Raw genomic sequence first — 21,544 nt, 5'->3', positions numbered from 1 at the left:
TGTTTATGTGCACATGGTTGTTGGACTGGGGTTGGGTTGAGGCGGGTCCTGCTTTGTGCTATAGGCCAACATACCCAGGGCGGACCGGTTATCCCGAAGGCCCAGCGAGTGGTCCAGATAAGCTGTAGGCCCCAAGAGGGCGGACCAGATGTGCCGAGGCTCGGAGAGTGGACCAGGCCGACTGAAGGCCCAGTGCGGGCGGACCAGTCATACTGTAGACTCAGAGAGTGGACCTGGTGGATTGAAGGCCCGGTGCGAGCGGACCAATCACAATGTAGACTCAATGTTTATGGCTAGACTCGGAGAGTGGACCAGGTGGACTGAAGGCTGGTGCGGCGGACCAGTCACACAGTAGACCCAAAGTGCATGGTTGTTCTGTGTTCTGTTGTGTTATGGCATGTTGTGCGTGTATGGTATATGTGGTTGGTATTTTGGGGGTATCTCACTAAGCTTTCGGGCTTACAGTTGTGGTTTAATGTTTTTCAGGTTCTTCAGGAGACCGTGACAAGGCAAAGGCGTGATCGAACCGCTCCTCATGATTGTGTTTTGTGATGTGGTTCTGGGAAGACTCTGATAATAATTGTATTGAAAACCTTTTTGTAATAACTCAATGAAACCGGGTTGTTTTTGAAAAGTTTAAAATTGGTTGAATTTTTAGAGCGTTACATTTTCCCTTGGAGGTCTCGGGTTCGAGGCTTCCTGTGGGATTTTCCCTAGGAGAAAGCGAAAAAAGGGAGAGGAGTTTATTCCCCCGCACACAAAGGTTCGGGAAAGGCATATTGCACGCTTGGATGTCACTGCACGACTCGAACCACTAACTTCAAACTAACTATGTCGTTCTTAAAAAATCCCTATACTTACCAAAAAATTCTGCTAATGAAACACCACCTTAGTTTCAATTTAGAAAGTCAAACTAATGCACACCCACCACAAGTGACTTCACACCCGCAAACCTTTATTATCACTATCCTTCATCCAACATTGTTATTTCATGCTCATTAACACATGAGAAAAATAAAATCTTGTTTACATTTCAACGATTTCATAAGAAAAATTACTTGAATTCAAACTTCTTACTAAAACTAAATAGAAAAATTTTGTATATATACATTGTCACACTTTAATTACACTTAACAAAATTTTAATCGTGATCAAGGGTTGCTTAACAAGTTTTGAGGCTCTAAGCAAATCAAAATTTTGGGACCCTTTTGTATTTACTATACTTAATGTTATCAATATTAGCTTGTTCTTGTTCATTACCAACATTAGTTTTTTATTGTTAATTATCAACATTTTTTTGTAGTTAAATATTTTAAAAACGACCCTTTTTGTTTACCTATAAAAACTACTTGTTGCATTTTTTCCTTTTTCTTTTTGAAGCTTCTGATTCGTATTTTCTCTTTGACATGATTATTAATTATTTGATAATTAAAAACAAATTTCCAATTTTCCAATTGAATTTTGAATAACAATCATTAAGATGGATTCAGATTTATGATTATACATGCAACATGATCCCTTGAGATTTGAGAATAGAAGTGTACAAGATAATATAAATTGGAAAGCTCAAATCTGAAAACCGAAAAAAAAATACATCCCAGTGAAAAAATGAAATTTGAAAATAGAGAGAAAATGGATTTGAGAATATATTTATTCTGTAATATGAACTTATAATGAATGAACAATGAACAAATGAACAAGTCACAATTCACAAAGTATAACTAAAAATATAAAATATCATTACAGTGTAATCGATCTTACCTTCAGTAATAGTATGTTAGATAATCACTAATCAGATGAGTAGATGACAATAATTGATCTTTCCTTCTGTCCTTCAGAGACCAGATGATCGTGACAACTGAATTGGGGAATTGGTGTGCGTAAGGGGCTAAGGGCTAGCTGTCGCGGAGAATGAGTTATTAGAAATTCAGAATGCTGCTATGGAGATTGGAGAACGGGAGAAGTCAAGAATGAAGGAACCTAGAATAGTAATCGTTAATCAGAGATGAGAGATTCACTAATTCAGAGTCCGAGAAGTCGAGAATGAAGAAGAAGAAACGTCGCAACTTGTAGAAGAAAAAGAACAAAATTGGCATGAGAATTGGCGTGCTTGAGGCTAGCAATCAGGATTCACTGATGGAAATAGGTATTGGATATTTGGGATAAGTGGGGCTCCTTAGAGGTGCGGCCCCTAAGCCCTATCTTTGGTCAATTACAAATACAAATGAAGCCAACCCTGATCGTGATGCAATTCCTTATTTATAGTTGATAGTCTCTCGGATATTATGAGGTTGATATACCTATTGTTTTATGCATAAAAGCTACATAAATATTAACATGAACACTTTGCATTGTTGATTGATAATATAAGCAAAAAAAGGGTACCAAAGTAACATAATATAAAATTTGGTAGGGCTTTTAGCACTGTAGCACAACAACGTTTGACGAATTTATACACAGTCACTCAAGTATTTTTTTTATGCTCAATTGGTACTCATTGTGAAGTACCGACTAATTAAGGGTTTGGGGGAAATTGTATCCGATTTACGGGTGACATGCTGATGTGGCTTGACCTATGTGGGTTTGTTTTTGGCATTATAGCACAACAAAGTTTGACGAATTTACACATTTAGTCACTCAAGTAACCGGTTGTTCCTGTATCAGGTCCTATAAATGTGTAATTGATATGTAAAATTCAATTGTAATGGTTTATTAGGCACAAAAAATACTTGAGTGACTGAATGTGTAAATTCGTCAAACTTTATTGTGCTACAGTGCCAAAAACCCAATTCCAATTTGGTAATAACAAGATATGTATGGCAGTTAGTTGGTCATCACTCGTCTCCTTGAGACACAAATTTATAATCTACAATCTACATTGTAACGCCTGTGTTTCCGGACTTGCCATTTTTAGCAATGTAATAGTCTAGGTTAACCTTTGTAACCCGTTTTGAAATAATAAGAATGTATTATTTGAGCATTATGTGTTTTGTGCTTAATTGCTTAATTATGTGGTCTGATTAATTAAGAATAAAAATAAGCGTCAAAATTTAAGTGTAAAATAAACTTAATATCTTTGGATAATGTTGTAGTAGTTGAAACGAGGTTTCCGAATATATATATATATATATATATATATATATATATATATATATATATATATAGAACGCCCAAATCTGACTTCGTATGAGGAAGTTATGATTTATCGAAGTTTCGGCTTAGCGGTGTGCAGCCTGAAATACTCGATTTGAGATCGAGCGGGTTTTAGCCGAAGCATTCTAAACGAGGATCGAAGGTCTCGTTGTTGGTATCGAAGCGATAAAAAGTTAGGCGAGAACGGACGTCAAACGAAGAAGTTATGAATTTATAACGAAGTTTTTCTGTCGCGGCCTATTAAAAATAAATAATAAAAATAAAGTTAAAATTAGCCGACGGAGTCTAAACGAAAGTTGTAGAGCGTAGTCTCACCTTTCCGTGGATATAAAGAACGTCGAAAACGGAGTTCGTATGAAGAAGATATGAATTTCTGAAGTTTGATAAATAAATTGTATTTATTTTTAATTGAAAAATCCGGCATTATCCGAAGGGGGAGTCACCAGTCCGATCCGACGTACGCGAGTACGCCCCGCGTACTCCGAAGAGTGTCGACATTTCGGATGACGCATGCAGTGACGACTTCGGAGGCCAGTACGCCCCGCGTACGCCTGTACGCCCCGCGTACTCCGAGGCTCCAGCCTCCTATAAATAGGATCCGAAGGCAGCCGAGTCTTTTGCCAATTTCTTCTCTTCTCTCTCCCGTTTTGCATTGTTTTGTGTGCCAGAAATACCCCGAAGCCCCGGTATTATTCTCGAGCCCCGAGGCAAGTCCCGAGATCCCGAGAAGTGCGGTTCCCGAGTCGAAGCTCTGCCCGCGAGAAGTTCGATTTTTGTGGAGATCTTCCAGATCTGCTGTGGATTACTACTTCTGCAAGTCGTAGTGCTGTCCGATCGTCTTCTGATCAAGTGAGTGTATACTACCTTTCATAAACACGATAATAATACAAGTGCGGTTTGAGTGTATTAAGTAAATTGTGGTTTATATGTGTGAGGGTGTAGTTACTTTCTTCTAACGAGTAACTATGAAGTATTTTATACGATATACTTGTTATGTGTATATTTTGTGATTGTATGCGTGAATGGATATTCACTTTATTCTATCTCATAGATTTGAATTGTTTTTCTATGAAATACGTGTTATGTGGTATGCCTCATCTGTTATGTGGAATATATATTGAATGAAAATGATATACAAGTTTTAAACTATGTATGAGAATATATATTTTATCTACTAATATGTTGGGTAGAACATGGGTAGATAGTTGGTGTGTAATAAACAGATGAGAGGCCTCGATGTTGTTGTTGTTGTTGATCTAGTTATTCAGCGGAGTATGGATAACGACCACGGACTCTTTCTAGACAGTCCAGTGGAACGCTAGCAGGTTCATAACCTGTAGGTGTTGTGAACGATGTGTTCACCGGTGTACTCTATCCCCCTCATGGTTGCCTTTAGGATATCTATTTTTGAGGAAACCTCTTCGCAGTGATGTCCGTCCCGATGAAAATCCTAGATTAGGTCCCTTGAGATAGATGTTATTTTAGGGACGTAAAGTGAGGATAACGGGAATGGGTAATCGGGATAGTGATTGGTTGGTGAAATTAAATATAACTTATTTATTATGGGTTGAAAACCCTATATGCTCACCAGGCTCCCAAGCCTGACCCACTCAGTTTTATTTGTACAGGTAGTGGCGCGAGGGCATAAGATGGTTGAATCATCAAGTTGTTTTGTTTACAAGTCTGTATATGTATATATTTGTTGAATGACTTGTAATGTTATCGTTTATGCTTTATGGTCTGTATCGGAACATGACATCCCGAGTTTTGATTATATAATGAAAATGCATCTCTTGATGAAATGCTTTGATAAATATTATTTTATCATGTTTTGTTTTGGGAACAAATTCCGCAACACTTTTAAATCAAAAGGATTTACTCTGAAATTATTTTAAAAAGCATAAATGAAAATCGGTCTTTTCTGGCCGTGATTTTGGGGATGTCACATACATCGATTCAACCTATTAAGCAGTAAAAAAACAACTAAGTGCGTGTTCGGCAAAATTAGCTTGTAGCTTGTAGTGTTTTGTTAAACGCTACATGAAGTAGCACTTGGATTTGGAGCGTTTTGTCTAAACTAAACGCTACAAGTTTGTAGTGCCAAACAAAGTTTTTTGTTCAAAACGGAGCGTTTTGTCAAACGCTAGAAGCTAGAAGCTCTCAAACGCTCCGTGCCGAACACGCCCTAAGTTCAAAACCAATTCTATAGGTAACCTTCGGAGTATATACATACATATAACAAATTGATGTCCATGCCACCATCTGAACATAATGATACACATGGTTAGAACAAGTATTTATTATTTAACAATTCAAGTATCCTACTGCTAATATATAACCTTCTAAATGTTATGAGGAAATAGTTCTCAAATACTACAAAGTACAAAGCCTTCTATATCGAAAGGATGGGGTTAAACTGTGTTGTTTCCATCTAAATAAAGCATAAAGCGTAGAGGTGAACGGTTTGTGCGGGTCCCTTACCCAAGCCCATTGGTAAACCCTAATTCCAAGTGCACAAATTTCATATCAAAGTTCGGGTTTATAGAGCGTCTCCATTTAACTATTGCAGTCAAATCTTGCATTTGTATGGTACTGTACGCCTTGTTCCCGAGTTTTTATGTAAATTCATTAAAGGAAAGGGAAGGAAAATTTTGACAGAAAGAAAGAAAGGTGAAGGAAAATATTTATTATTCTGTGTTCCCGAGTTCGAAGGAAATGAAAGGAAAGGAAATGAAAATTTTTAGTTTTTGTGTTCCCGAGTTAAGAGGAAAAAGAAAATAAAACTTAAAATTTTCCTTCCCTTCACTTTCTTCCCAAATCCGCCCAATTTGGGAGGAAAATTTGGAAGAAAAATATGACTCTAAAATTCTTCCCCTCCCCTCACTTTCCTTCCATTAATGAAACTCGGGAACACGATTTTCTTTCGACACCCCTCACTTTCCCTCCGTATCCTCCCATTTCTCTCCTTAAGTGCAACTCGGGAACAAGGCGTAAAGGGATGCTGCTTTGGTTCCTAGAAATATGGAGATTTTGACTTATACGAAACCTACTACATGCAAGAGTAAGTACTTTAGTGAAATCCTCTATATGGGTAGATTTATTGCTTTTGAAGTTCTATGGTAGATCACGTTAGATTGTGGTATAGTTTTTTTCATAATCTTATTATTTGTTTCATAATGATCATGACTATTGAAACTCTGTAGTGGCGTTAGAAACTCTTGTAGAGACCATACGAGAATAAACCAAGTTTTAGTTGTGTATCCCTAGAACAAAAAACAGTCAACATCAATAATATGTCAACAGGTATGTATTGCATTGTACAACGTAATTGTAAGATCCAGACATTTGTTAGTTTTTAAGTTTTGTGCTAGTTGCTTGGATCTGTTCATATATCGGATGTATAAGATACATGTTTTTTGTTTAAATTGCTTTGGTAATTGACCATAGACTATGTGGTTAAATGTTGTCTGGTTGATTTCTTTTGTACATGACAACAAAATGTTGTCTTTATAGTTGTAATAGTAATAGTGACCATATATCATTTCCTTTTGCTTATGTAATTTTAATTGATCATGCTAGTTTTTGTTTATTTGATTTATAAATTGTAGGATTGTGTTGAAGAATGTAACAAAAAAACAAAAACAAAGATGACGATAAAAGAACATGATGTATATTTCGTGTCTTCATGATATAACAAGATTGTACATAATTTTTGGTATGTGTTTCTTCTGAGTGTAAGTGGTTTTTGATTTTCATGGATGTTTAGATCAAGAGAAAAGGCAATAAGAAATAAAAAAGGTTTGGTTTGTAAATAGAAATTAACAATTCATCATCTTCCACTATACCAATTCTCTCTATGTTGCCAGATTTAACCTTAAGCAACATGTACATGCCAACCACATGACTCCAAAAGGATTTACGGCTTGTATAGTATGATTTCTTGAGTTCAAAAAAACCAATTTCTCACATGTTATCAAATTAGTACAGATATTCTCAACTTCATAATCAGTTTACAACTTTTTACAATAAAGTTGTAATTTCCAACTTCATTTATATCATGCAAAGTAAACCATAGAAAACTAAATGTTAAAATACATGTATAATACACATATATGACATGGTGTTGCATGCACTTTAAACTCACAGGATGGATGCAAAATAAAATTTTGTTTAAAAAACATCAGTATGTGCATCTCATAACAAAAACAATCGAAAACTGGAGCAGTTAATTGAATTTTTGCTTGTTTGTGAATTGTGACTTTTATTTTATGTTTAGATAAAAATACTCTTGAAAAAGACGTAATATAAGAAAGAATTAAGAATTTAATGCATTTGAAAAAACAATTATGTGAAGAGAATGAGGCTCAGATCTGTAAGTTGAAGTCAAACAAAGGGGTCGAACACCGCCATGGCTGCAAGACCGGTTGCACGTTAAGATACCATCCGGGTTGCCCCGCCAAGATACGGGCCGAATTCAACCCTGTGCCCGATTAATGATGCCCGGATAACAATACTTACAGAAATTAAATATCATCGCCATCTCAATATACCATCGCAGTTACAGATATAAACACACACACCCACACAAATGTAGATGAGTAGAAAGAAAAGTAGTAGAATATTTAATTTCTGTATATATATATATATATATTTATTTATTTATTTTTATTTTTTTCAAGGGCTGTTGTTTTATGACGAAAGAGGGGATAGACTCACCGGCTCAACATGATCGGATCAGATCCGATTATGCGTTGGCAAGAGAGGGGCAACCACCCTTTGAAAACCTCCCGTCTCTCTCGCCGGAGCCTCGTTTTTTTTTTTTCCGAGCATCATCTTCAGATCCCCAATTTTGGTGTGTTTGTGTTCGATAGCAGTGATTTATAGTCATAGTAATTTCCATTTCTGTCCTTCGTCTTATTAGAAACTAACGGATATGGACTTGGCTTGCCTAGGGCGGAGGATATATTGGTCAATTTCTAATAAACATTGACAATCCACTCATCCTTCTTTACAGTTTAGTAATTTGGCCACAAATTTAAAGCAAAACCACGCTTTTGATCCTTAAAAGTTGCATTTATTTACTTTTTTGTTCATATTTTAACCCTGCATTGAGCTTGCACTTGTTTACTTTTAAAAAGGTGATTGTGTTACAATTGAAATATTAGTGTCATTGCATTTATTCGGATGTCCTAAGTCAACGCCAACATGACGCCACATCAGACCAATTTGCGCCTAGAGCTTCCGACCAGCCATAAAGTGAAGTTCCTTCCATCAACAGTTAAGTCATTAGTACAAAACCTTAGGTATTATTGAACCTAAAACTCATTTGAGGGTAAATCAACATTTCGTAAAAACTTAAGTGATTTAATGTCATTTGCCCATAAAAAAAACTACAATAAAATTTATAATTTTTTAAAATAGTTAGTAAATACTACATCAATATTTTAAAATTTTTTACAAATTTTTATAATTTTTTAATAAAGGTGGTGAACAACCTAATCCTAACTCTTTCAAAATAATGGTGGTGAGAAACCGTAACTAAAACGAAAGGAAACCGTAGGTTTTTATTTATATCTTAGAAATGAAAAGCAAAAAAAACATACAAAATACGAAACAGTAGACGAATTACCATAAAAAAGTAGTCAACGCCTGTTGACCATAGTCAACTATAAGTTGACTACTCTTTTGTGGACTATTTTTGACAAGAGGTTTTTTTAGCTATTATTTAGTAATTAGGGCTAGATTTGTATTTTCTCCGTTAAAAAAAGCCACTGCAAACATACACTTCCTGTTATCATGAACAATGTTGTTGCAGATAACTAATTTATTGCCTCTTTGTTCACCTATTTTTGGTTTTAACTTTTTGACCTTTCATACAGATTATAACAGTATTATTTGGAAAACAAATATCATTACTGCATCCCTTGATAGCTATCGATTATGATAGTTTTTAATAGATTTTCAGAATGCATTACATATGGTTCCAAAAACATAGTTGGATCGTTTTCTTTTTTTATGCTTTCTTAGATCTACTGTTTATGGTTTTATATTTAGATTCAGTAATCACTGCTTTGTATTTGATTTTAATTTTCGTCCCAAAATGATGAAAAAGATATCATGTAACACCCAAACGTATACAAAATAGTATCTATACTTTGCCAATGGTTTTTGGTTTAGCCAATTTGGTGACACATGTTTCACGAAAAAATAATTTTTCGAATACACTTTCAAAACCAGTCTAGAAAATTGAACGGAATTGGTATCAGAAACCCTAAAATTCCTTTGAAATTCTGTAAAAAACAAATTAAGAGAAAATCAATGAAAAAGAACACCGGATTTAAAAGTAGTTAATAAAGAAAAGCATCAAACTTTGTGTTTTTGTTTGTAAGGGAGGCTCAGATCTGTAATTAGAATGATATCGGCGAAAGGGGATCAAACACCGCCATGGCTGCAAACACCGGTTGCATCTTCCGATCGGAGATGCCTTCCGTCTTGCCCAGCCAAGATACGGATCTGAATTTCACCCATGCTCGATAATCGATGCTCGGAAAACTTTTTTCGCACATCAAATACATCATCGCCTCAAAATGCTTCCAGATCGGAAAATTCGCTCAAAAGGAAACTGTGAGATTCATCAGCCAACCATGAACACAAAATAAAATAATATAAAATAAATAAACGAGTAATTGGGTCGCATAAAGCGACAGAGGTGGTGATGGTGGTGGTTGCAGGAAGAACTGAGATGATTGTGCATGTTTGTTTTCTTTCTTTATCATTTTCCAAGGGTTGTTGATACTGGTTGATGACAATGGGGATATGGTATCATCGATTCAACATGATCCGAAACGGATAATGTAGTGGCAAGAGAGGGGCAACCACCCTTAAGAAACCTCCCGTCTCTCTCGCCGGAATCTCTACCGGTTTTCCGAGCATCTGTTTCAGAGATCCCTGTTGTCATTGTGATTGTTGGTTTCATTCTGTGATATTTGTGGTGGGTATTTTCCCATCTAACCCCTGATTTTGGTGCTTATCTACGTTTCGAGGATAAGACTATATGAGCCTTTTGGGTTGATTTGTGGATTCATGAATGAATGAATCATTGAAAGTGTGGATTGTGCAACTAGCATTCGGACCGGTGGACCGGATCGGATCTTTTTTTTGAACCTTCAGGCCGGTTTTCGGTTCTAAGAATTCATCAAAATCAGTTCGGTTTTTTTCCCGGTCTGGTTTGTACCAGATTTAGAACCGGTTGGACCCCATTTAAAAAAAATTATAATTTGTGAAAATTTTTAAACAACCATAACTCATTCGTTTGAAGTCGGATTGGCACACAGTTTTTTTTTTCCAACAATTAATTTACAGTTTGTAGATTAATTTAGACTATAATTTTGTTAATTTTGGTATTATATACAATAAGTTACACTATCAAAGCTGAAAATTTTTAGTTTTCCAACAACATTTTTAAAATTTTGTAATCTGTGAAATTTGTGAATTTAGACTATAATTTTATTGATTTTGGTAGTATATTCAATGAGTTAAGTCTTTCAAAGTTGAGCAAAGCTGAAATTTTTCAGTTTTTCAGCAATATTTTTAAAATTTTGTAATCTGTGAAAATTTTTAAACAATCATAACTCATTCGTTTTAAGTCGGATTGACCTTTGGTTTTTTCCAACATTTAGTTTACAGTTTGTAGATGAATTTAGACTATAATTTTGTTGATTTTGGTATTATATTCAGTGAGTTACAATCCTTTAAAGTTGAGCTATCACAGCTGAAATATTTCAACTTTTTAATTATTATTTTAGACTATAATTCTAAATTTTATGTATCTTTGACAGATAAATCATATGAAAGGGATCTTGGTGAACTTGATTTATATATTAGTTGCTTTTATTTGGAAAATTATATTTGCAAGTTATAATATTATAACATCAAGGTAGATTAGTTATGTAGGAAACGAAAACGTTATCATTTTTACAAGTTGTGTCGTATCAAACACAGCAACATATTCGTTTTAACGAGTTTTATCAAACTCAAAACCTTATTTTAAGACTTGTACTTTATGCAATTAAAGTTGTACCGGTTCAAACGGGTCCAAGAAATGGAAAACCCAGACCTGGACCCGGACTCGGACACGGACACGACTCATCCGGTCTGGTCCACAATATTCTCCATAACCGGTCTGGTCCAAATGCTCACCCCTATGTGGAACATCGATTTGGATGGGTTGATTGAAAATGACATTATTTCCAAAAAAACTAAGTAAAAATAAAACAAAAACTAGACATGGTAAAATAAATAAGGCTAATAAATTATGAAACCTTTTTTTTTATATATACACTAATCTTCGGATATCATCTAAGTTTTTTTAATTTTCATATTTTATAATATACTAGGTGTAAGACTCATGTATTATATGAGTTCATTTTAAAGAAAAATTAAATAAAATTCTAAACATATGAGAAATTTGAATTTATAAGAAAAAAAATAAAAAAATATTGAGTCATTAAAATTAAATTGTTTGTTTTCTTTTAAATTAAACAAATAATTTAGATAAATAAACAAAGGAAACTACTGAAACTTTAATTTAAAAAATTTGAAATTATAAGGAAGTTAAATAATGAAATTGATATGTTATTATTATTACATTTATTGCAATTATTACATTTAAATATTATGTATAAATTAATAAAATGAAAAAAATTAAAAAATACCATGTGGAAAAAATTTAATTTAAAATAACTATAAAATGACATGTGGCCAAATAAATAAAAGCGTGACATGTGTCAACAAATTCTTTATTTATTAGGAATGATTGCAATTATTACATTTAAATATTATGTAAAAATTAATAAAATAAAAAAAAACAAAATATATCATGTGAAAGAAAATTAATTGAAAATAACCACAAAATAACATGTGACCAAATAAATGAAAGTGTGACATATGCAAAAAGTTTTTTATTTATCAAGGACGATTTTGAATATCTTGATAATTATAATGGTTTATTTGCATAAAAACTAAAATTATGATAGTAAAAAACTAATTAATATGATAATAGCATGCTATGTCAAATGAATAATTGTATGTATTTTCATTTCAAATAAATCACAGTTATTATTTGTACAAAAAGATTATTGTTAGAAAAGCCTTTTAACTTTGAGTTCGTTTATGGAAAATGCCATTACTTTATTATATTTTTTTTAAATATAAGGACAATCAAACCGACTATTGTTTTCAAGTGTGAGATTTTAACCAATGAAACACCTTCAACCGGTTGCAATTGCTAAAAAGAAAAAATAGTCGATGTTTTTTTCTAAAAAGGTAGTAGATTTCCTAAAAGAATCAAAAGCAATGTTTTGTCAATGATATTTAATTATTTATATATAAGTTTCATATTATTATTGTAAACCAAGGTTACAATCAAATTATTCTAAGATAACAGTACAATAAAATTACAGTAAAATTAAAATAAATTATTCTAATGAAACCGCATTGACACATAGACGCCACTTTACCCGTTACCACAAAAATATGGTTTCATACCACACCCAAGGAGTGGTGCCAAACTTGAGTATTTTTTTTATTTTTATTTTAATAAATAAAAAGGACCAAATCAGAGGAAAGTAAGAAAAATAAACCAACCACATCGTTTGAAGGAGTACTCCCTTAAAAGACCGCGATGCACTCTCTACCACACCTAGGAGCCGGTGTTTGTGCTTATGTGACAAGGGAAATACGGTCCAGGCCACACCCACTCCATCTAGTCTTAGATGTCTTTCCTTTTGTAAGGTTCAAGATCCAAGTTCTCTTTTTAATTTACGATCAAATCAGAATGGAGAAAATATAATGGATTACAAGGATGATGTGACATATACACTGTCACATGAAATTTTGGTCAGTAAAAGTTAAGCATGTCATTAAGACCATATGGTATACACTCGACGAAAGCCACCATGATTGACGTGGACACGATTCCATATCCACAAAATACATACAATATTTTCACAATCATCAAAAATGGATCCCAAAGTAATCACATTCATCTTAAGTCTTCTTCCAAGAACAAAAATATAGAAAATGACAAAAAGATGAACATGTTCTTGAGCATACTATTCACCACAATAATATATCCAAATCAAACACAAGCATCAACTGAATTTTAATAAATACAGAACTGCACGAGAGATCCTTTCAAATCCTTTATTATAAAATTACAATCGAAACAAACAATTATTTCACAAGTCTTTCAGTTTCATCATAAAAAAGAAACCGTTAGACTAACACATGTAAGCTCAAAAATAAATCCTACGATATTTTTTTTTTACAATAAGAGTTTTCTTTATTAAATATTAGATAACATGTCATGCATTCATTTCCTAGCATATTAAGACAAGATCTTCAAAAACATAAATCAAATATTTATGTCTGAATAATAAACTACCAAAAAAATGATAATGTTATTATAAATGTTAAAACTTGTTAATTCATATATTACGCAACACTTTAACAGTAAAAGCATTGAGGAATAAAATGCTAAGAGTTATTACTACAATTAGTTCAATATATCAACCGAGACGTCTACAAAAAGTTAAAACCACAAGTCCGGTAGACCTTAAAACTTGAAAATCAAAGAAGAAAAATAAAAAATCACATTAAATTCAAGAGAAAAAGACTTGAAAAACAAAGAAAATTATTAGGCTCAGATATGTAATTGGGTCTCAAGGCAAAGAAGATGGGGTCTCTATCATATGGTTGCAAACATACACAGTTGCAAAGTGAGGGAAAATCAAATCCCTCCCGCTCTGCCATCTGGATAATGCCATGCCATGCCATGATAAAAATCCAATCATCCATGCCGTTTCAACTTTAACTCAAGAAGACAAATCATCACAGCCAAATAAACAAATTTCCATTGATATACTACTGATATCAACACCACCACCACCACCACCACCACCATTGATTTTTCAAAGTACAATATACTACCGATATCATCACCACTACCACCATTGCTATAATTGGATAGATTTTTCAAAGTACAATGTTGTAATAAGAAGAAATGAAAATAAGATGCTGTAATAAATGCCAAGGCATAGTTCTGTTGTAAACTAAGGAATTCAATTGTCAAAAATCCGCCATGGCTGCAATCAAAGTTGCATGTTACCTTCGGAAAAGAAACTTCTAGACACAAGTACATGTCATTTGGATTGCCCAGCCAAGATACGAATTAGATCAAAAGATTCCGATTTTGCTTTACATCAACAATGAACAAACCAAATGTTGAGATGACCAAGTTGTTCAAAGGCGCCAGATTAAAGTTCTGGTCCCAAAGGTCGTTGGTTCAAATCCCACTCTCAACAAATAATATTTGCAGTTTTCTGTTATACTGAATAAACCATCTAAACAACGTTAAGAACTTGTTTAATAACAAGTCTTTTGATAAGTTGGATATCCTTGCTTATCAAAACCATTTAAAGGAATTGACCAATATACCCCTTAACCTGATAAACATTTTACAGTAACACATATCACATACACCTCCATTCTATCAATTGTTGCTGCTCCTGTCATTGCCTCCTATATAACTTAAAAAGTTAAAAGCATTTTTAAATAAGCTTAGCCAAACACCCTCTAAATAATCATCAATCCACATCCATTCAAACAAACAACATTTAACAATATTCATTAACTTTTTGGCTTGTCCCATTAAGTCAATATCTGTTGTAATCTCTGGAAACTGAAACGCCTTATTAAAATCAATGTAAACATTGTAGTCTTTGCTTCTACAAAACCAAGCTTTTAATTGATATATAGATTAGTTAAAAGGGCATACTAATAGATTATCTTTAAGACAACAATTGATCCCAAAATTATATGTGCTGAAAATGCATTCCCTACATATGCCCTCTTAAATCAATGATAAATAAAATAATAAATTATAAAAATATGATATATATAATTTTTATTGTAAAAATTTGACGTACTTATATTCCACTTAATGAAATATTTATATTAGAACTGCAATATGTTAACGACGCTATTCAATCACTTAAACTTGAAACTACTTAGCTTCCATTACTATTGCTTTTTAGTAAAAAATAGAGATATTACGATGTAAAAATATAACTTATTGTAAAAAATTTAACAAACAGTAATCTAATTTAATAAATTGACATAATCAAAAAGTGGACAAAAATCCTTGTTAAAAATATGGATCGAATAACGCTAAAAGTACCTAAATCGAAAAGCTTCATGCGAGAGTAAAACGGAGGCTCAGATTTGTTGTAAAGGAGTTTGTTTTGCCTAAATCCGTCATGGCTGCAATCGCAGTTGCAATGTGCATGTCAATTTAGAGAGAGAAAACTCCAAACAACAAAAATTGCCTTCCGGATTGCCCAGCCAAGATACAGATCAGGTCTCCAAAACTCCGAATTTGCTCAGGCTACATTTCATCGTCACCGCCTCGTCCATCGGAAGTACAAATCAACAGCAACAACAACACCACTAAAAATTACGCGAATGCCCTCAGAGAGAGAGAGAGAGAGTATGTATGTTTGCGTGTATGAATGTATTGATATATATATATATATATATATATATATATATATATAGAGAGAGAGAGAGAGAGAGAGAGAGAGATACAAAGGTAGAGTAGTTGGTGGTGAATCGGCGTCGAAATCATCGGCTAATACTTGATCGGAGGATCAAATGGCAAGAGGAGTTGCTCTGACAGAAACCTCATCACCCTCGCCGGAGCCTCATTCGCTTGAGCAAAAAACAACGTTACGCGTCATCTGCGAATTTCAGCTAGGTTTTCTACTTGTATACTGAGCAGTCAGCAGTGTGTAGTGATATCGCATTTTTTTATTTGGGCTTTAAACTTGGTCCACTAACCAACTTGGTAACAGTAAAACGCTGATTATCGAATAAAAAAATCATTGAGTTATAGAAAAATGAAAACTCATATACATGGCTGTTTGTTTATAGTAGAAAATATTTGTTTGTTTGAAAATATGTACAACGTTTATTGTATTGTTTAAAAAAGTCATATAGGGTCCAATAACAATGTCTTGCGGTAATAATAAAGATTGTTTTTTACATCAAATATTTTCAAAAATATGACCGGATTTATTTTTATGGTGTAGTGTTTATTTGCTTTTTATGTAACTTTTTCGAGAAACGTATGAAAATAATGATATATATAAATCAGAATCTCAAAATTCTATTACATAGAGGAATCAATTTGAAAAAGACTTTTATTTATATATATATATATATATATATATATATATATATATATATATATATATATATATATATATATCATTTTATTTGTTCCATCAAGTCTGGTCCATTTTAAGTTTAAAAAATCCCTTGAAAATATGTTATTTAATGTAAACTTATAAGTCAAAGGCTATTTCATATAGCCAACTGGACACGCATCTATTTGAGATTCTTTAGAGATTACTCAAAAAAAATTTAGTGGACAAGCTTTGTATATGGCCATACACCTCTTTTGTTGGGATTATAAGATTTAAGAATTAAAAATGAGCAAGGAAATATGAAAAATGACTGAAAGATGATAACTATCATGTATGGCTTATATGATTTTTTTTTAATGTATTGTTTTTGGAAATGACAATTAAAATGGAGTGAGTATATTTCTTTAAAAGAAATCAAAAACAAGTTGAGGCAACTAAAACATTTGTTTTTTAAGTTTGAATACAAAAATTATTAAAGCTTAAAAGAAGTATTTCATATTAAGAAAAGGGCAGATATTAAAAAATATATTAATCGTTTTCCAAAAGTTTTTGTCTCCAAATAACTAAATAAGCATAATTTTCGTATATTTAGCCTTCAAATAGTTGTTGGGCTGAAATGGAATCAAGCCATGTTTTAAAAAAAATGTTTTTTTAAAGATGAAATTAAATAAAAATTATATATCTTTTCTATCTATCATCCTGTATTTTTAAATGATGATAAATATAATAAAATTTTAATAATTTTATTAAGTATGACAAGTATGATAATCTGTAGGAAAATCCTGATTCTTATCATATATTTACGAAAATGCACTTACTATATTTTTACGAAAAGCAATGATTATTCTGTTAGGGTTTTATAAAGAAAAATCTTATTATTTTAAAAAAAAAATTATAAAGTCCTAAAATTATTTAACATATTCCCAAATTAACAAAAAGTTATTTTTTTATTTTAACAGGAAGTAACATTTCCTCAAAATTATAAAAAATTTCTATTAAAAAAAACATTTAAAACTTCATAAAAAAAATTCTAAAATAATGAAACTTTTTTTATAAAACCCTTTATGTTTAATAGGGTATTTTTTGGGACTTTGTTGTGACGAAGTTTAAAAAATATTTCCATAACACAATAGAGGTTTACTTTATTAAAGCAAAGTTTGTGGGTGAAAATTCGTAAGCTTGACATGGCGTAATTTATTTACTGGGAAAATATATTATGAAAACGTTCACATTTTTATGAAAATCATTATTCATTATCAAAAAAGAAAAAGCTATTTCTGAACCTTTTTTTTGTGTTACAAAACTTCAAAGACAATTTTACAACAAAATGAAATATTATTTTGCTAAATGAAGTCTTCGATTAATGTTTACTCTAATAAAATGTCCATAATGATGTTATTTCGAAGAAAAAAAAACTTAGGTTATAATATATTGTTCCATGCGAAATTGATTATATTTTTAGGCAAATCATGACTTTTTGTTAAAAAAACATTTTGTATGAAATTAAGTTGTAGTACGAATCTTCATATACTATTTTAACACCAAAATAGACCTTTCTATTATTATAAAGCAAAATCTTTGATTAAAATAAAAAACATTAAGAAGTTATGTAAAAAAAACTAATATATAAATGTACATGTGAAGGGTCCATTTCGAACCATGACAATCCATTTTGTATTAAGATGGAATGGTAACACACATTGACTTGGTATCTTAATATATTTTTTTTTCAATATGTTTTTTTACTTTTCTATTTGGGTATACGTGCTAATGATTTAAACATTCTTAGATGATATAGACAATCAGACAAACCACTGTTCCATATCTAATGAAAAACGATATTGCATTTTCAATGTTTGATAATCAATTGGTTAATCAGGCTTATCGACATAACTACGTTGATTGACTAATGGCAAGTTTGTGACAGATTTTTTAATGCAATTATAACGTTGGTTTTCTTTTTTGAAACCAATATGAAATAAGTTTTTCATCTAATAATGGTGAACCGATACAAGAACCAAATGAGAATAAACCTCCAATTTTAATTTTTAATCATGTATGGTATTTTGCATTCAATCAAAGAAAAAACATTAACATAAGCCTGCCTTAGATATCGATTTATTTCTCTTGTGGAGGTATATATTTTTGTTGATTTTGGTTTGCAAATGTAAAAACCAAAGTGGTCATCACCAACTACAGCAATGTACTCTCCATAGCTTTTTTTTCCCAAATAAGCCAAAAGAAGCCTCTCCCATATCAAAAATCAGATTTGTAGATGCCAATCAAGTTTTGCATTTCAATCTTAAGCTTATATAGACAAAAACAGCAATGTACTCTCCAAAAAATCAGATTAAAAAATGCAACACACTTGTATTTAATTCCAAAGCAAAACCAACACACCCTTCTGTAATTCCCTGATTACCAAATGTCACGAAATCAATGAATAATAAAAGCACAGCAAAAACACACACAGAAGAATCACAACCCTTTTAAAATAAACAACTGAAACGCACCAAATAATTGTGGAAGTGAGACAAGTAAAACACCAAAAAAACACCAAAATTACATTCAACTGAAACTTTTTATCTTTTTGTTTGGTCACACAAAGAAGAATGAAACCCAAAAAACGTGAACATATAAAGAACAGAAACAGACTCTATTCTTATTACAACTCTTCCCCAGTTGTTCACCATTCTAATAATAATCAACTACAGAAAACAAAAATCATATATTTCATTCAGAAAACCATATCACTTCAAGAAAAAAATAAAAAAAATAAAGTGTAACAGGAATATGCTTAGGCTCAGATCTGTAATTAGGGAATGGTGAGAAAGAAGATAGGGACTCTGCCATGGCTGCAAACACACACACAGTTGCAAAGTCACTTCTCGCTTTGCCATCAGGAAGTTGCCCTGCCAAGATACAGAGAACCAATCTTCAATGTCTCTTCATATTTGCTTAGAATAATACAATCCATCATCATCATCATCGCCTTTTCCATAAAAATATTACTAATATTGCTTTAATTGGATAGATTTTCCATAAACTTAACCATCATCATCATCATCATCACCACCACCACCACCACCACCAGTCCACCACCACCATTGCTTTAATTGGATAGATTTTCCAAAACACGGTGTTGTGTTAGAAATAATTAAAAGTAGCATGTGATGATAAACAAATCAATGAAGTACATTGCTATCACTTGCAGTTGCCTTTACTAATGATCAACATTAGATTTTGTAGATGAAAGCTCAGATCTGTTGTGATCAAGGGAAATTGAGTAATCTAAACCCAGTAACCCACCATGGCTGCAATCACAGTTGCATATAACATTTAAAGAAAATATGCCCTCCGGATTGCCCAGCCAATATATTTTCATTTGCTCAGATAATTTTTTTTATCGTCATAGTTTTTTTTTTAACCACAGGGATGCGCATGTAACAAAACGAAGCAAAGTTGTGAACCAAAGTTGTAACTTTGGTTAAACCATAGGGACCATTTCTGTAATTTACTCTTTGATATATAGGATACTAGTTGCGAGACCCTGTGAGACCCATGTATTATATGGATTATATCGGTTAATTCAAAATAACCGCAAAATGACATTTGGCAAATTGAATGAGTGTGACATGTGACAAAAAAAAAAAAAAAAAAAAAACCTTCATTTATTAGAGTAAATGTATGGCAAACTAGCATACAGGCTACCTGATAGCCTATTAGCTTCTCCATAGGAGATCGTTGGAGTTTTTATTCACAAAAGAAGATGTAGGCTATTAAAAGATGTAATATAACAGAATAGCTTTTGCCAATAAGTTTTTTTGTTTAAAATAAAATGTTTAAAATTATATTCCATTAGGAAAAAATTTCTTAGAAGAAAAAATAATTCTAAAGTTCTCAAAAACTTGTTGCCTTAACATTCTAATAATCAAAAGAAAACATATTCTAGTAATTAAACTAGGAAACAAAACTAAATAAAAATAAAAAATAAATAAATAAACCAAAATTTCGAAAACATATTCTAGTAATTAAACTAGGAAACAAAACTAAATAAAAATAAAAAATAAATAAATAAACCAAAATTTCGATCTAATTTTCTATTTGAAAATATGCGTAGGGAAAACATATGTTTGATAATTGCTGAAAATTCTAGATTGTAACAACAATTTATTTATAACATTATATCTCAATCTCAACAATGTAGGCTGCAACATGATATTTCGTTCAATCACTATGTTTTTTAAGAGAATAATTTATCTACTTTAGTATATGGATTAAAAAAAAGCTTACAAGTACCTGGACAGGAAAACAGGATGCGAGGGTAGAAAGGAGGCTCAGATCTGTTGTAATCGAATTTGTTTTGCCCAAATCCGTCATGGCTGCAATCGCAGTTGCAATGCATATCGATTTCCGAAGAGAAATCTCCAAATGAACATATGCCATCCGGATTGCCCAGCCAAGATACAGATCAGGTCACCAAATTCCGATATTGCTCATTCTACATCTCATCGTCACCGCCTCATCGGAACAATAAATTAGCAACAACAGCAACAGCAATAACTCAAAAAGAGCTTAAAGAAATAAATAAGCTATTCCAAACACCCCCTTTATCATTTGTAGATATTTGAGAAGAGTTGTGATGTATATGTTTATGTGTGTGTATGTATATATGTTTTGAGAGATAGAGATAGAGAAAGAGAGAGTAGTAGAATCGGCGTCGAAATCATCGGCTCATACTTGATCGGATGATTAAGTGGCAAAATAGAAGTTTTTCTCGGAAAACCCTAATCTCGCCGGAGCCTCATTCTCAAGAGCAAAACACAACAGTACGCCTCATCTGAAAATTTTCATGTAGGTTTGACAATTTTATACGGACTTCGCATTTTTTTTTTTTTGAAAATAAAGAATGTCTAATATGTTTTTCAAAATATTTAAATTCAAAACATTTTTTAGATACTTAACAACTAAAATCTAACAAAAACTACTGTTTGATAAAAGTTTTGAAACTACATTATACTACATTATATGTTAAATTTCTAGAAAACACATTGACCATTTACGGTATCTTTTTTCTTTTGGGCTAAGCAGTGAGGTGTAACATAAAAGATGACCCCTTTTTGATT

General features: G+C 32.3%; 2 long non-coding RNA genes across 2 annotated transcripts; both read right to left on the bottom strand.

Moving 5' to 3' along the window:
- Window positions 1–14,043: 14,043 nt before the first annotated feature.
- On the bottom strand, window positions 14,044–16,081 carry LOC145068759 (uncharacterized). Its single transcript, XR_013689116.1, has 2 exons — window positions 15,392–16,081; window positions 14,044–14,733 (listed from the first exon to the last, which is right to left on the bottom strand). It is a non-coding gene; the product is annotated as an uncharacterized LOC145068759 (long non-coding RNA).
- A 2,875-nt stretch (window positions 16,082–18,956) lies between these two features.
- Window positions 18,957–21,291, bottom strand: LOC145068628 (uncharacterized). The gene is made up of 2 exons (XR_013689029.1): window positions 20,718–21,291; window positions 18,957–19,528 (listed from the first exon to the last, which is right to left on the bottom strand). It is a non-coding gene; the product is annotated as an uncharacterized LOC145068628 (long non-coding RNA).
- Window positions 21,292–21,544: the final 253 nt, after the last annotated feature.

This window comes from Lactuca serriola, chromosome 8, assembly GCF_051521515.1.
Source record: "Lactuca serriola cultivar US96UC23 chromosome 8, Lser_US96UC23_V15, whole genome shotgun sequence".
NCBI lineage: Eukaryota > Viridiplantae > Streptophyta > Magnoliopsida > Asterales > Asteraceae > Lactuca > Lactuca serriola.
The sequence above is the reverse complement of the archived record's forward strand: the minus strand, read 5'-3'. Positions and strand labels throughout refer to the sequence as shown.